General features: G+C 42.0%; 1 protein-coding gene across 4 annotated transcripts in view; it reads left to right on the forward strand.

The window, feature by feature from the left end:
* Nucleotides 1-17,299, forward strand: part of LOC122801775 (amyloid beta precursor protein) — a 3,200,820-nt gene that overhangs the window by 2,534,594 nt on the left and 648,927 nt on the right. The window lies entirely within an intron of this gene.

Here is a 17,299-nt window from a genome sequence, read left to right on the forward strand (position 1 = left end):
TTCTGTCTGCACCAAGCTGCCTGGCAAGGGTCTATATTAAAACATTGAATGCTTAAAACAGCGAACAATGTTTCATCGACCCTTTTTCAGGGAAAACTGAAAATGTCGACACTCAGAACAGCGATTTCTTTCTTAGGGAAAGAAATCGCTGTTCCAACCAAAAACAAAAAAAAAACAGTAAAGACTTCCAAACACGTACCTTAACCCTAATTCTACCCCCCCCCCCAAAAAAAAGTAAATGGCTGAAAACACATACACACGTAACTCAACCATACATCTAACTAAAAAAAAAAGTAAACATTTTAAAACATATGGACTTACCTTAACCCGCACCCTAACCCTAAGGTCAATAACTGTTGCACATTTATGTAAACAGTTCCAAACACATACACACTTACCTTAACCCTAATTCTACCCACTCTAAAACAAAAGTAAACAGATGAAAACACATACACACATAACTCAACCATACATCTAACGCAAAAAAAAAAAACAGTAAACACTTTCATACATATGCACTTAGGTCAGTAACTGTTGCACATTCACGCTCTGGAGCTATACCGCAGAAGGGAATCCCTGAGACCACACTACAGTGCAAAACATGGAAAAACAACAAAGCGGTCAAGCAACTTCTTTCCCAGGGAAAGAATTCACTGAACAGCCACTTTGCTGTTTTGCCTGTTTGCTCTTTAGGTGTCGACAAAACACATTAGACAAAATGCGTTTTTGTCATTCTAATAGGAACCCGCCTGGCAATCTATCACCACCGATCGTTGGGTGCAGAACATTATCATCAGAGGTTACACCATTTCCCTTTCTTGTCAGCCAAAATTTCCAAGAAAACTTCCCAACGTTCCACCCAGTCATAGTGAAAAAGCAGCTTCAGAGATTATAAAGCTGTCTCAAAAAAGAGTCATCCAGCCAGTCCCACCAGACCAGTGTGGATCCGGATTTTACTTGAGATTCTTTTTGGTGCCAAAAAAGACTGCGGACTGGAGACCCATTTTGGATCTCAGCAGCTTAAACAAGACTGTCACCCAAACCAAATTCCAGATGGTCACAGTTCAGTCCTTTCTCACCTTTTTAAGGGAAGGCAATTGGATGTGCTCTGTAGATCTCCGGGATGCGTATTACCACATTAAAATGGACAAATGCTCCAGGAGTCTGCTTCATCCGGCTAGTAGCCAGTCATTATCAATTCTGTGCCCTGCTGTTCGGTCTCTGTACAACCCCCAGAGTGTTCATGAAATGCGTGGCAGTGGTAACAGCTCACTTGAGACTAAAAGGATTCCTGGTGTTTCCATATCTGGACGACTGGCTCCTTACTGCCCCCACCAAGCATCTTCTGGTAACAGCACTACATTATACTCTCTCTCTGGCAAAACTGCTGGGAATAACGATACAGTGGGAGAAATCAAACCTTGTCCCTACACAACAAATAGAGTTAATTGGAGCAGTGTTCAGTACTAAGTCCTGTCTGGTATCACTCCCAATTCACAGACTCCATCGATTGAGACTTTAACTCCGAGTGATACTCTCACAAACAACAGTTTTTGCAAGGGAAGTTCTTCAGGCCCTAGGTTCTATGGCAGCGTCAATCTCAGTAGTGTCTCTAGCAAAGCTACACATGCAGATTCTGCAGAGGCTCCTTTTGTGTCAATGGTTCCAAAACTATCACCCCCTCAGTTACCACATTCGAATAACCAACTCCTGCAAACAGGACCTGCTTTGGTGGATGAGGCCAGACGCAGAACTTTGGATTCATCCATTTCGATCTCCTCGGTCCACAGCCGTTGTGACCACGGATGCTTCCCTGATTGGGTGGGGGGCATTTCCAGGGAAAGACTGTCCAAGGCACATGGTTCACCTCAGAAGCCCACCTGCATATCAGTGTTCTGGAAGAGAGCTGTGCTGTTAGCATTGCAGGCTTTCCATTCGGCTCTCCCTTCTGGGACAATTGCAATTCAATCAGACAATATGTCCGTGGTCTGGTATATCAACAAGCAAGGAGGAACCAAGTCCTATCCCCTGTGTCGAGAAGTCATGAGAATTTGGCAGTGGGCAATAGTTTCCAACCACTTTCTAATACCAATGCATATCCCGGGGAGCTCCAATGTGATTGCAGACAAGCTGAGCAGATGCATCCTCATGCCTCACAAGTGGTCCCTCAACCCTGAGGTGGCGTCACCAATCTTCAGCCACTGAGGCCAGCCCTGCTGCGATCTTTTTGCCTCCCCATCAAACACCAAGTGGAGCAGCTATTTTACCCTACTTCCCCTGGAAGGGGAGTCACCAAGGGACACTCTGATCCACGACTGGCCCACAGGACATCTTTACACTTATTCTCCCATCCCTCTGATCCCACAATTTCTAAAGAAAAGCTCTTTGGTTGAGATGCAAGGTGATCCTCTTAGCCCCGTTCTGGCCTCGTCAAGTTTGGTTCCCCTTCCTTCGGCATCACCTAGTATACCCGCCGTAGATTCTGGACCCTCTACCAGATCTGATTACTCACCCAAATCTGTCCAGTCTCAAGCTGACAGCTTGGCTTTTCCACTTCCACTAGTAGCCAGGCAAGCCAATCTCTCCTCGCCTGTTCGACACATCATTTTGGCCTCTCATAAACCATCCACCAGAAGACTGTACCAGGATAAATGGAAAAGATGCTCCATCTGGTCCGAAGGGATAACAAGCTTGATGCATATTCGGCTCCAGTTACTGCAGTGCTTCAATACTTGGCTAGGTTTTGTGATTATGGAGCCTCTGCCTTTACCATATGAGTACATCTAGTGGCAATTTCCAATTTCCACAATGGTATAGATGGCACCCCTCTTATCTCTACTCACTTTCAAGGCTTTCCTCAAGAGGACTTCTCATATCAGGCCTCCTGTCAGACAGCCCATGGAACCATGGAACCTCACTCTAGTCCTTCAGTCTTTGACTCAGAAATCTTTTGAACATGCTGCGAAGTGTGACCTAAAGTTTTTGTCTTGGAAATCCTTGTTCTTGGTAGCCATCATGTGTGCCAGAAGAATCTGCTGCAGGCATTGTGTATCAAGAGGCCTATCTGATCTTTCCTAAAGACAGAGTTTCACTTCGGACGAATCCATCCTTTCTCCCCAAAGTTGTTTCTGAATTCTCCGTAAACCAGACCATTGACCTACCAGTGTTCTTTCCGAATTTTGCCAATAGAGGAGAGTACTACCGTCACTCTTTAGACATACATAGACAATTGAGATTTTATCTAGACAGGACCAAACCTATCTGTAAATCTGAACAGCTTTTCATCTCCTGTTCTGGGCCCAGAATGGGAGAGGCTGTTTCCAAGGTTACCTTATCAAAATGGCTAAGGGACTGCATACGTTTCATCTATTCCTCCAGTATTGAGCCTATGCCAAAGGTTAAAACTCACTCCACTAGATCTATGGCAGCATCTGTAGCTTTTCCATTCCAGGGCTTCCATGGATGACATCTGTGCAGCAGCTACTTGGGCTAAGCCTCATACTTTTATCAATCATTACAAATTGGATCTGGTCTCCAGAGGGAGAGCTGCCTTCGGCTCAGTGTACTCAGGAATGTTCTTCCATAAGGGCTGCCCATGGACCTCAAGGTAGCTTGGGATTCTGTCCCATCAGTGATGAATGGAAAGAAGATTAACAACATCAGATAAAGAAGTTATGTCTTACCATAACGTTCCATCTGTGTTGTTCATCTTCTTTCATTCATCACTTCCCACCCTCCTTCCCCCCTCCAAAGGCTCTTGGGGGATGCTTTTGGTCTAAGTGGTGCCCTAGGGTAGTTGCACAGAAGTGGCCTCGGCTTTACTTCATTTTCTCTAGCAAACTCAATCTGAGGTAACAGGGAGAAGGGCATTCTGGGTAGAGAAGGTTTAGGTCCCTAGAGCATGTATCTCTGAGGAATTGAGATTTCTTAAGGTGTAGCATGTCCGACAGCACTGGGTTTGACATAGCTTTGTATGCTAGGCAGAGATCAGCTCGGAGTATGCAATATGCTACAGAGTAAAGCTGGAGTTTTTTGAGACGGTCAGAGTATGACATTTGAGTCCTGTAATCCTCTTTGAGAGGTACTTTTGAGGCCTTTCCAGCTGTTGAAGATGTCTTGCGAGGTACATTACAAAAGGGGCATTGTACTCAATAATGGTTCTAATGAGAGCCAAGTAAAGGGGAACAATGACCTTTTTTTTCTGGATGAGAACCCTTTCATGATGAGGTGTGCCACGTAGAAGGATTTCCTGACTGCTGTGGCGATGTGATTATCAAAGGAGAGACTACTGTCCACCTGAATCCCAAGGTCTCTTATCACATCTTTAGCATTAAGTGGACTGCCGCCTATGTGTTAGTTCATGGGTACAGAGTTTTTTCCAAAGGGAATGACCATGCATGTTTTTGGCTTTGAGCTTGAGGCCATGGCTCTGATACCAGGCATCTGTCTTAGTGAGGCCCTTCTGCAGGATGTCCACGTCATTAGGGGACTGGACTATGGCACCTAATTTGCAGTTATCTGCAAACTTCATCAGCCAGAGGCCAGAGAAGTAGATACCAAACAGGAGAGGACCCAGGACTGAATGCTGTGCACTCTACTTGTCACTGGTTTGAAGTCAGATTTGGAGTCTGCAACTTTTACAGTGTGGGTTCTGTCAGTGAGCCAGTTGGCGACATCTTGTGATGTAAGGATTTATACCCAGTTTAGTGAGTTTATCTATTATTCGAGAATGGGGGATGGTGTTGAAAGCCTTGGCAAGGTCAAGATAGGTTGTGTGAACTGCATTGCCCTTGTCTACAGCTTTGTTGACTGTTTCAAAGAAGTCAGCCAGGTTCAGTAGGCATGATCTGCCTTTCACAAACCTGAACTGGGTGGGGTCATGAGTTTGGATGTTACCAATGTATTTGTTTATGACTTCTATGATGATATGTTCCATGGTCTTGCAGACCAGGCTCGTCAGGCAAATAGGGCGATAGTTCCCGGGGTCCGTGGTGGCTCCCCCTTTGTGGAGTGGTATAACTGTTGCTGTGCACCATTCAGTGGGTACAAAGTCTGACATGAGGCTATGATTGAACATGGTGCTTAGGTGGAGAGCCAGTTCATCTGGAGTTCATGTAGAATGCAGCCCGAGATGATGTTGTCGGGTCCCATGGATGCTGTGTTTTTGGCTTTGGAGAGTGCAGTCTTTACCTGTGCAGTTGTGATTGCAGGGGCTCTGCATTCTTCCGATATAGCTATGGGCCCTTTAGGGGGTGAGAGGGGGGGTAAAGTTAGCACTGAACCTGTCAGCCAGGATGTTGGCGATATCAGTTGGTTCTGTGATTTTCATGCCATTGTACTGTAACTCAGAGCAAGTCTTGCTCTGGGTGTTCCCACTGAGATTCTTGTCATAACTATAGAATTCTGTGTGGTTGTCCTTGGAATCAGTGATAATCTTCTTTTCATAGCTAGCTTTGGAGGATTTTAAGAGGGATCTTAGCTTCTTACTGAGGCTGACTAGGGAGCTCCTCCACTCATGGGATTTTACTCTCTTTTGCAACAGTTTCTTCCTTCTGTTGTAGAGTTTGTTTATAGCAGGGACCACCAAATTGGCTTCCTTTTTTTTTTTTTGAGAATAGTGTCTTGGTTCTGTTGGGGATAGCACAATCCATGCACTCGTGTAAGTGCTTATAGAGTGCATTTGTGTAGGATTCAGTAGTCATAAATGAATTGTCCATCGGCATGGGTGTCGTGAAGTTTGCCACTTCTGTCTTAAGTAGCATGAAGTTGGGTTTGGAGAAATTTTTTACAGTGGTTTCCTTGATGGGAGGTGGGGGCAGGATGTGGATATCTATGGTGATTAGCTTATGGTCTGATCTGGCAAACGAGGAGTTGACTTCAGGTGTGGAATACCGGTCACTCATGTTGGTAATGACTAGGTCTAGGATATTGTTTCCTCTGGCTGGGGTATGGATAAGTTGATCCAGGGCATTGGAATTTATGAATTCTAGAAAGCGTTGAATGAAGGAGTTGGTACATGTGTATTTTTCCTAGTTAATGGTGGGGTAGTTAAAATCTCCCATTATTAGGGTGTTTGGTTGAACCCTAATATTTTCCAGTATAAAAAAGTAGTGGGAATCCTGGGGCATTGTAGGGGATCTGTAGCAAGCTGCAATTTGGATTGCAGTTTTGCCCAGAGTTAGTTGCACTTGGATAATTTCAGATGCATTATGTTGGGCAACTAGTTTGGAGGTGTGGATATCCTTGATATGAATATGGACACACCTCCGCCTTTGGTGTTTCGGTCCAGGTTACATGGCCGAAAGGTATGGTATGAGTTATAGCATGGTAATGCAGGGGTGCTCTCTGGAGCCAGGTTTCAGTCACTGCACAGATATCTATGTTCTCCATTTTAAGGAGTGCCTCGAGTGAGTACATTTTGAGGTTTAGACTTCTAGCATTGAGTAGCATTACCCTCAGTTTTTGCTTGCCTGTACTTGTTACGGTGGTGGGTTTCTCGTTTGAACCTTGCCTAAAAAAGGCACTATAGGGGCAGCAAGAGCCTTAGCCAGTATCCGGAATCCCAGGGGCGACAGGTTCAGGCCATCTCTGGCAAAACACTGTGTCTTGTCGACCATGTCATCCCAGACAGACAGATACTGGATCCCCTTAGAATGACACCAGAAGCTTAGCCAATTGTTGAAGTCAGTCATTTTGTCCTTGTACTGCGGTATCATTCTGGGCAAAGGTAGGATGCTACTCAGGGCTAGGGTCATACCTGCCTTGATTACGTGATCAGAGAGCTCTTCCATGTCTCTTTTCATGTAGTCCAGGGAGGTATGTCTCAGGTCGTTCACACCAACATGGACAATGACAAAGTCGTAGTTGTACTTGTGGAGTGACCTGAGTGCGTGGGTTATGTGGCAGATCCTGGCACCTGACAGGCAGCTGACAGTAACCTTCTCTTTGTCTAGTCTGGTGAGTGGAACATCATTGTGCCTGAATATAGAGTCACCTATGACTAATGTGTTTGGTACATTGTTTTGCCGTATGGGCTGTGGGTGAGTGACACACTGAGCCTGTGGGTTATGTGTCTTTTGGGTTGTGTTGAGGGTGGAGGTTGCCCGCATTTCTGCTTTGGAGGTCTCCGTTGCTTGGGCAGATTATTGTTGACAGCCTCCGCAAATGTTTTTGTGTTTCTAAGTGCGGGTTTTGGTGGTGTAGGTTTTGTGAGTCTGTGTGATGAGTGTGGTGTGGTGCAAGTGTTAACCTTCTCCTCTTGACTGACGAGTTCAGGTTGGAGAGACCTTTGCCTCCAGTTTGGCTTGCTAAATGCATCTCTCACAGGTTGTAGTGTTGGGTGGTAGGAGGAGAGGGTTGTCTGTGTACTTGGGCAATTGCTACATTGCCCCAAGATGCCCAGATTCATCAGGTAGACAGGAGAAAACATCGGGAGCTGACCCTTGGACATGCCTGAATAAACAACTATTTTCCTTTAGATAAGTGAGGAAAGAAGGTACAAGAGCTGTTTTCCTCTAGGCAAAAGAGGAAAGTAAGTACAAAAACTGTTTTCCTCTAGGTAATGAGGAAGATTGAGTGCTGTAGTAATTTGTAGATATTTACTGCTTTACAAGTTCTGAACAGCTGCTGAGCTCGAAGAAGCAGCTTCAAGTGCTAAAACTAAGAAACTGGCTAGTTCTAAGGGAAAAATTGAAGAGCAGACTTTATGGCTCCTGGAATAGTTTAATTCTAGTTGAATGGCGCTGCACAATACGCAAAAACCGCACAAACACTGGTTTTAAACAGAAAGATGAAAGGGATAGAAATAGCCCAAAATGGCCAGTAAAACTATAGTTTCTGAGCTGAAATCATTGCTCCAGTGACAGATAGGCTGTTCCAAAGCTCACCACTCTCACTGATGAGCAGAGAAGCTTCCCTCTATCTTTGAAAGGTCTGGGCAACTCAGGAACTTACAAAACACCCCAGAATTCACCAAACTCTGAAAACCGGACTTTACTAGATCTAGAAAGGCGGGAAACGAGTAGAGGGATAGGATTTTATTTTTTAAAGTTAAAGCAAATAGGTTCATAGGTAGGTACTAGGCTATCGGCCCTAGGACCCATACAAGCCTAGCCAAAAAATGAACCCTGGCTTTCGCCACCCAAGAAAATTATTTTCCTGTGCCCCTGTCGAGCAGAGCCACAGAAGTGATCCCTGGGGAGAATTTCCCATTTCCCATCCAATCATGAAGATTTTTCTTGGAGTGCCAATGAGGAACTCTGTTTGACATAGGTAGTCTGTTCCAGACTATGGGAAGTCTCTGGGACAGTAATCTATCCTTCCAGCATGTTCTGTTTATTGTGGTGACAAGGTTAAGGTCCCTAGAGCATGTAGCTCGGAGGGACCAGGACCCCATCAAGTGGAGCAAGTCCAACAGCTCCGGGTCCGACACAGCTCCGCATGCCAGGCAGAGATCACCCCCGAGTAGGCGATATGTACAGCAATAAAAACACTTTTAACACAGAAGGTGTGTTGGAGAGAATTATCTTGTATTCACTGTGATAAGTGGGGCCAGAATTAGGGTATATATGTCAGTAATTCCTCTGGGAGTTTCTGCTTGTAGCTGTACTTACCTGGCTTCTGTCTTTGGCAATTACTTGCTTTACTGTTTCTGAAGAAAATCTCAGCACTTTTTGACCCAGCTGTGGTCTTCCCAATTGCCTGCTCATATAAAAAGTCATTGGCTTCATCTAATCCAACTCCCAATGATAAAGAAGTAAACTGGTTAAACATCCAGGGCAAAAGGATCTCTCTCTCTCTCTCTCTCTAGTAATCTAGCCTTTAGAATGTGACACTGTCAAGGATATATGGAAATTAATTTTACAGTGTGCATACAGTTTGGATAATTTTGCTGCATCCTTACTTGCAGAGCAGAAGTCTTAAATGAATAAAAATGTTTCTTATCTGATTCAGGTTTCGAAACATGCTTGTAGAGGTGTGCTTCATTGTACAGATAAAATCTCAAGCAATGCTGCTACTTCTGTTATATTAAGGCAGTATACTTAGTTACATAATCAAAGCTTCTCTAATGAGTTAAAAGCCGAAATGTTGGTGTCTGGAAGCCCTCTGTTATACAGATTCTCAAAAAGTGGGATAATTGAGACAAATTATTGCTTGGAGTATTTAGGATAGTTCATGTACCCAAGTTCTCCCCAAACAAGGTGTCTTCCTTCAAGGGGCAGAACAAAGAAACAAAAATCCCAGCCAAGCAAAAGTTGGGAATGAAAAAGGAAATGGCAGAAGGTTATTTCTTCAAAACCAAACAAGAGGGGTTCCTTTCCAAAAAGGATAGACCCCTTGCAAAAGAATAAATGTCAAGTTACAGAGCACCCCCCATACACACACACACACACACACACACACACACACACACACACACACACACGCACGTGTTTACATGTAGTCTGACCCTAGTGGTTGCCTATTGTAGAACCCTAGGAGTCCACATTTTTCCCTTGTTTAGACTTGCTGATTTATGGAGATTCCGTTTCCAGGTGCTTGGAGTCCTTGGGCAAGGTCACATCCCTTCTTTCCCACTTGGGTTTCAGGCAAAACTTTCAAAAGTTCTTCCTCACACCCTCTCAACAAATTGTTTTCTGCAGGTGTTAGAGACAGTAAAAGGGATCTTGGGAATGAAAAAGGAAATAGCAGAAGGCTGTTTCTTCAAATCCAAACAAGATGACAAAGTTTTCTTGGATTTCTGTCTTCTAGATATAACCTCAGCATGAGAGTTCCTCAAAATTCTAGACCTCGTGGCATCAGTGATCCTCATGATACCACTAGTCAGACTACACATGAGAAAATTCAGTGGTACTTGAAGAATTGTTGGACTCATCACCTTCATCCTATGTATTTTCAGGTACCAGTAGTGAGATTTGTGAAACAGGAAATATATTGGTGGTGGGATCTACTGTCCCTGAATCCAGGACTCCCTTTCTCTCTCTCTCTTCAGACCCCAGTCCAGCCTCTCCAGGTGAACTACTCAGATTTTGCATGGAGAGCAGTGTCCATGGAAATTCAAGTGCAAGGCTTGTGGGGTCCTCAGGACATACCAAAGCAGATAAATAGAGATGTTGGCAGTGATTCATGCCTTAAAAGTTCACCTCATATGGATTGTTCTAGTGGTCACACACAACACTACCGTGATATGGTACCTACAACAAATAAAATGAAAAAGGGACAAATGAAAATGAAAACCATATAAAAAATGCTGAAAGCAGAACAAAACATAAAAAGGCGGTCACCACGACAGGTAGATAAAAACTTTTAATTTCTAAAAACACGCAGAGAATAAATACTTTTGCGTATAAACTCTTCATCAGATTTAGTATTAAAATCAACATAACCTCCGTATATATAACAAATGAAAACAGTTAAGACCTCATTTTCCTGCCTTTCAATATAGGCTTTAAAGGCAAACACCCAGTCAAATCAGGATATTTGTCAGCTTGCAACTGCACTGTCCACTTTGTTTCAGCCATCTGTCACATTGATTAAATACCCACCCCTCTTATTTAAATTCATAGTTTGCAATACTTTAAATGAAAAAAGTATGTCCCTTGTTTTCTTTTATATGTTTGGCTAAAGCATTATTAAGATTCAAAACTGTAATGTCATAAAGGTGCCTCATAATTCTATCCTTTAGCATTTTATTCATTTTTCCTACATAAAAACATGGACACGATTCACAGGTGGCCAGGTAAACATTTTCAGACTTACAATCCACATATCCCCTAGGTCTAAACGTAAAATCAAACTTCGGATGTACATAATACTGCTATTTGGAGATAACATGGCAAGCCTTACAACTAAAGCAGGCAAACGTCCCTACCTTCAAATTGCTGTTGATATCAGTAGGCTTGGTTGTTTTATCAAATAACTGCCTTTTCAAATTTTGACAATTCTCGAATAGAAAACTAAGTGTGGGTCCTACAATATTAGCTATCTTATTGTCTAATACTAGGATATTCCAATTTTTGTGTATAATAACACATATGGGACCCAAGTCATTCGTATATTTCAAAGAAACCTTCAACTTATCACCAAAAATATGTGTGCCTTTACTTTTTAAACTTCTAAATTTCCTCCCTTTGGAGAAAAAAAGGCTTAGCTGTATTGTTCCTTTTATTTAACACTTCTAGTTTCTCCTCCTCTGGGATCCTGTGGTTATAGCCATGTTCTTCAATGTGTCTGCATGAATCATTTAACCTTGCTTGAAAATCAACATTATCAGTACAGAGCGTAGAAGCTCTCATAAATTGGGTCCTAACTATATTGGGATATATATGTCTGGAATGCATACAGTGGATATAAAAAGTTTACATACCCCTGTTAAAATACCAGGATTTTGTGATATAAAAAGAGAGACCACAATAAATAATTTCAGAACTTTTCCCACCTTTAATGTGACCTATAACCTGTACAATTCAGTTGAAAAACAAATAAATCTGTTAGGGGAAAAAAATATAAAAAATAAAAAAAGTACAATATGCTGGTTGCAGAAGTGTGCACACCCTTAAACTAATATTTTGTTGTGTGCACACCCTTAAACTAATACTTTGTTGAAGCACCTTTTGATTTAATTACAACATTCAGTCTTCTTGGGTACATACCTGCCTTCAATTAAAGAGACTCTGATTAACCCCAAATAAAGTTCAGCTGAATTAAGTAGGATTTTCCTGACATTTACTCAGTTGCCTACTACAGCAAAAGCCATGGTTCGCACAGAGCTTACAAAGCATCAAAGGGATCTCATTGTTGAAAGGTATCATTCAGGAGAAGGGTACAAAAAAAATTCCCCAGCATTGGATATACCATGGAACACATTGAAGACAGTCATCAAAAAGTGGAGATAATATGGGACAACAGTGATGTTGCAAAGAACTGGACATCCCTCCAAAATTGATGAAAAGACAAGACGAAAACTGGTTAGGAAGGCTGCCAAGAAACCTACAGCAACACTGAAGGAGCTGCAAGAATTTCTGGCAAGTACTGGTTGTGTAGTACATGTGAAAACAATCTCCTGTATTCTCCAAAAGTCTGGACTATGGCATAGGGTTGCAAGATGGAAGCCTTTTCTTACACAGAAAAAACATCCAGGCCTAGCTAAAATTTGCAAAACAATACACCAAGTCTCCTAAAAGGATGTGGGAAAATGGGTAATGATCTGATGAGACCAAGGCTGAACTTTTTGGCCACAATTCCAAAAGGTATGTTTGGTGCAAAAACAACACTTCGTATTACCAAGAGAACACCATCACCACGATAAAGTATGCTGGTGGCACTATCATGCTTTGGGGTTGCTTTTCTTCATCTGTAACTGGGGATTTAGTCAAGATGGAGGGAATTATGGACAGTTCCAAATACCAGTCACTTTTGGCCCAAAAACCTTCCGGCGTCTGCAGGAAAGCTGAAGATGAAGTGGAATTTCACCTTTCAACATGACAGTGATCCCAAGCATACATCCAAATCAACAAAAGAATGGCTTCACCAGAAGAAAATTAAATCTTTGGAATGGCCCACCCAGAGCCCAGATCTAAATCCAATAGAAAATCTGTGGGGTGACCTGAAGAGGGCTGTGCACAAAAGATGCCCTCGCAGTCTGTCAGATTTGGAGCGCTTTTGCAAGGAAGAGTGGCCAAATATTGCCAAGTCAAGATGTGTCATGTTGATTGACTCCTACCCAAGAAGACTGAATGCTGTAATTAAATCAAAAGGTGCTTCAACTAAGTATTAGTTTAAGGTTGTACACACACAACAAAGTATTAGTTTAAGGGTGTGCACACTTATGCAACCAGCGTATTCTATGTTTTTTATTTTTTATATTTTTTTCTCTAACAGATTTGTTTGTTTTTCAATTGAATTGTTAAGCTTATAGATCACATTAAAGGTAGGAAAAGTTTTGAAATGATTTATTGTGGTCTCATTTTTATATATCACAAAAACCTGGCATTTTAATAGAAGTGTGTAAACTTTTTATACCCACTGTACTCCCATTGACCAACAAACTGTTTTTCCAACAGTCCTTGCGAAACATAGATGTGGTAATGTTCCCATACAAATCTTTAATAAGACATGCATCTAAAAAAGTCAATCTTCCTGTCAGATAACTGTGCTGTAAACTTTAGCAATGTAGTAGTAATTTCCAAAAATGAAATAAATATAGTAAACTCTTCCTTATCACGTGCCCACAGGATAAAAACATTGTCCACAAAACAACGATAGAATTTTATAAGATTCCTATATATTCCTTCCCCAAGATAAATTTGTTTTCCCAACCATGCAACAGTAAATTAGCATATGTATTGGCGCAGGGGGTGCCTATGGCTACCCCCCCCCCACCACCACCACTGTAAATACATATCATCTCCATAGATAAATAAGTTATTTTCTAAGATCAGCTCCAATAGAGTGCAAATACCTAGCACTCTATTAGTGAAATCATCATGGCCTATTAACTTGTGTCTTATCATTTCTACACCATAGTCATTTGGGATACTTGTCAATAAGTCCCTTACATCCATTGTTACCATATAGCAATCTTTCTCATATTCACCAGTCTCGACATGGTTACATAACTCTTGTAGAAACTGTGATGTATGATTCAACACAGTATTCAAAGTATTAAACACAGATCTCAACTGATTTTCAATATATACACAGATAGAGTTTCAGTGACCCAACCTGCCACCGAAACAATAGGTCTTAATGGGGGATTTAAAGGGTCCTTATGGATCTTAGGTGGACCCTTAATCACAGGTAAAGCAGGAAACTGAACATGTAGAAAACCATCTAAATCCTTCTCAATTAAACCAGCTGCTAGCAAGTCTTATAAAATATAATGAATTTTGGAAACAATCCGTTCAGCCTGTGCTCTACTAATTTTGAGATGTATCAAGTCATTACTTAACATGTCCATCATATAATGATCATAATAGCTCATGTTCATCACCACCACCACCCCGCGCTTGTCAAAGGGTCTGATACAAATGGTGGGATTAGATTTCAGTGCCATTAAGGCTTGTCTCTCTTCATAACCCAAATTGGAAAAGTGTTGATGTTGAGCAGTATTCAAAAAGTCAGATATCTCTTTTTCACACAATTGTAGATATGTCAGCATTCACAATAAAAACAGGCATAAAGGTACTGCATGCCTTAAAGCAATGTTCAGTAGATACGGAAACTGATTTATTGCCAAAAATCAACTTCAAACAAATATTGCGGGCAAATAGTCTTAAGTCCAACAAAGTTTCACTTACTTCTGCTGGAGTCGATATAATAAAGGATAAACCCTTATCCAAAACAGAATGCTCAGCTTGAGACAGCTTATAATCAGAAATGTTCACTACTAAAGTCTTTGGTGATGTATCTTCATATTGGGAGGTTGTCGCTCTACAGTGTTTCCTCTGCACCCTCCCTCTTCTGGTTGATCTGTCTGATTGCACCTGAATGGGTGCAGGTAACTGAGAAAACGCTGTGGAAACTTGAAAACTATACTTCAGTTTTGCTCCAGTGGTCTCATAATCCACAGCCCCTACAGTATCTTTAGATGGTCCTGGTTTCTCCAAATCTTGTATCCTGGTACAGTTATCAGCAGTCTCTTCTTTATCTCTTTCAATACATTGTACTGTAGTATGTTCTAATGCTACCACTGCACTGTTATTATCTCTTTGGGCAGTATCCAGACCTCCAGCCAATCCTTCTCTAGGGATTGAAGCAGGAACTTGCCTATTTTTTTCGCCATGTAAAGATATACCCACTAACTGGTGGTGATGAACATGATTTATTGTGATCGTTATATGATGGACATGTTAAGTAATGACTTGATATATCTCAAAATTAGTAGAGTACAGGATTGTTTCAAAAATTCATGATATTTTATATGACCTGCTAGTAGATGATTTAATTGAGAAGGATTTATATGATTTTCTACATGTTCAGTTTCCTGTTTTACCTGTGATTAAAGGTCTACCTAAGATACATAAGGACCCTTTAAATCCCCCGTTAAGACCTATTGATGTTCTTCGTGTTTTACTGCTGCAGTCATCACTTGTGGGTTATCCCTGCTGGGAAGCCCTCGGTCGGACTGAATACCAGAGTCAAGCTTTTCCCCTGCGCCGGCTGCTGTCACCTCTGGATTGACATCAGGTTGGCAGTAGTGTAAAGGAGAGCAGCCGGTGCCATTACATCAGTCTTTCTTGCCGTGGAGCCAGAAGCAAAAGTAGTTTGCGTGTGTGCCGGTCAGTCGTTGCCAGAGTGGAAGTTGAGTCAGAAAATGACTAAAGCTAAATACCCCATTGGGGACCTTTTTCTTGCACTAACCAGTGTCCAAAAAAGTCAATAATTGTCTCCGCTGTTTAAAACAAATACCAGACCGAGACTTCCATACTTTGTGCGTTACTTGTCTAGGCCCTGACCATGATGTCTCCCATTGTCAGTTCTGCACGCTTTTCAATTCTAGGACTATTCACCGTAGAGCTGATTTTGTGGCCAGGCATTTCTGAAGTAGTTCCTCACATTACGAAATGGCATCCGTCAGTCAGCAGTCTGTGGATATTCCCAATAAATGAAAAGATAAAGAAAGGGACAGACCACACAAACTTAAGCCTTCAGAATATCCCTCCCAGAAGCAAGTCGTCATTTCTCAGGAATTCAGTGAGATGAGTTCACAGCCCCTGATGCCCGACTCGTTTCCTTTGCAGGCCTCTACCGAGACCCTTTCAGAGTCTTTTATGTCGCTGGGGAATGCTTCATCATCCGATCCCTTGGTTGTCTCCACTTCGGTTGGGTCTGGAGCCACTACACAGGTGCCAGCTTCTGAGGAGGTTCTTTGCACAACCGATTCAAGGCAAAAACCGACATCTTCGCCTCTGACTGCCGCATCCCAAAAACAAATGGATTTACCAAGGTCTAAAAGCAAGACAACCCCAAAGAAAACAGTTTCTAGTCACCATTTTACTCCTCCTCCACTGCGTCAGACACAGTTACAGAAAATGACGGAGGACTTCATCAGGGGCAGCCATACCACTCCTTCTAAAAGAAAGAGGGATAACTTCACCTGAAGTTCACACAGAGCCGGATTCTGAACTTTCAGACTACATTGATTCAGTTGAGGAACAACAACCTCTCACCCCCTTTGAGGATTCTGATGCAGAGGAATCTTTCCTTGGGGAAAAATTTTGCTTATCTGTTCCTTCGCATTTTTCAGCTTTCGGACTTTGAAGTTTGATATATCACAGTTTGCTATTTTTAGCGTTCACTGATATGATACAGACCCGGAAACCCATCTCAACTATGCACAATTGGGGATGGCAGGTGGGTACTGCCACCGAAAGAGTGAGGAATTTCAACATCTATGGTTACAACTGATAAATGTTAACTCTGTCAGCGAAAGTCTGCACAGAAAATGAATGTACCCAAACTCCGTTCGCTGCACTGAATGTCAGGGCTCACTTAATACTCCAAAATTCCTTGTAAAACACTTCTTTATTCAATAGTACGAACCCATTAAAACTTTAAGCACAGAACACTTACATTAATTATATACTGGGTTTTATATGTGCAACTAACCAATCCAACAATCCACTAACGTACATAATTAGTATAGTTTTAAAGCATATAATATTGTATGAGTTGCATAAGATGAATTACGAACATTACTAGCGACATAGTGTGTTGTAATAAGAAGGAAAACATTCTAGCACTGAGCACTTTAAATATTTAATTGTTTAATTGATGTATGTTAGTGGATTGTTGGATTGGTTAGTTGCACATATAAAACCTAGTATCTAATTAATGCAAGTGTTCTGATGAAGTCTACTTTGATGTAGATGAAAGCGCTTAAAGTTTTAATGGGTTCATATTACTGAATAAAGAAGTGTTTTACAAGGAATTTTGGAGTATTGAGTGTGAGTCCTGACATTCAGTATAGAGAACAGAGTTTGGGTACATTCATTATCTATGGTTACAAGTAGGGCTTACTCAGCTGTACTATGTTAATCAATCCCACTGCCTCAATGGCATTTTGGGTAGATTACCAAAGCTTACCCTCTCTGGGAGGTGGAAGGATAAGAATTCAGGAGCCCCTGGAGAATGGTGCTAGCAAAGCCTGCTCTGGACTTTGAAAAGGAATCTAGCTTGTAGTGCTTTGAAAAGGTATGAACAAAGGACCAAGATACTGCATCTAGAGGTAACCACATCCACAAGGAGGCCAGCCACCAGTGGAGTCCATTGGGTCTCTTTGTTGGACCCGCTCCTCTTA

The sequence above is a fragment of the Protopterus annectens genome, chromosome 5.part0, assembly GCF_019279795.1.
Source record: "Protopterus annectens isolate FY-2018-M chromosome 5.part0, PAN1.0, whole genome shotgun sequence".
Lineage (NCBI taxonomy): Eukaryota > Metazoa > Chordata > Ceratodontiformes > Protopteridae > Protopterus > Protopterus annectens.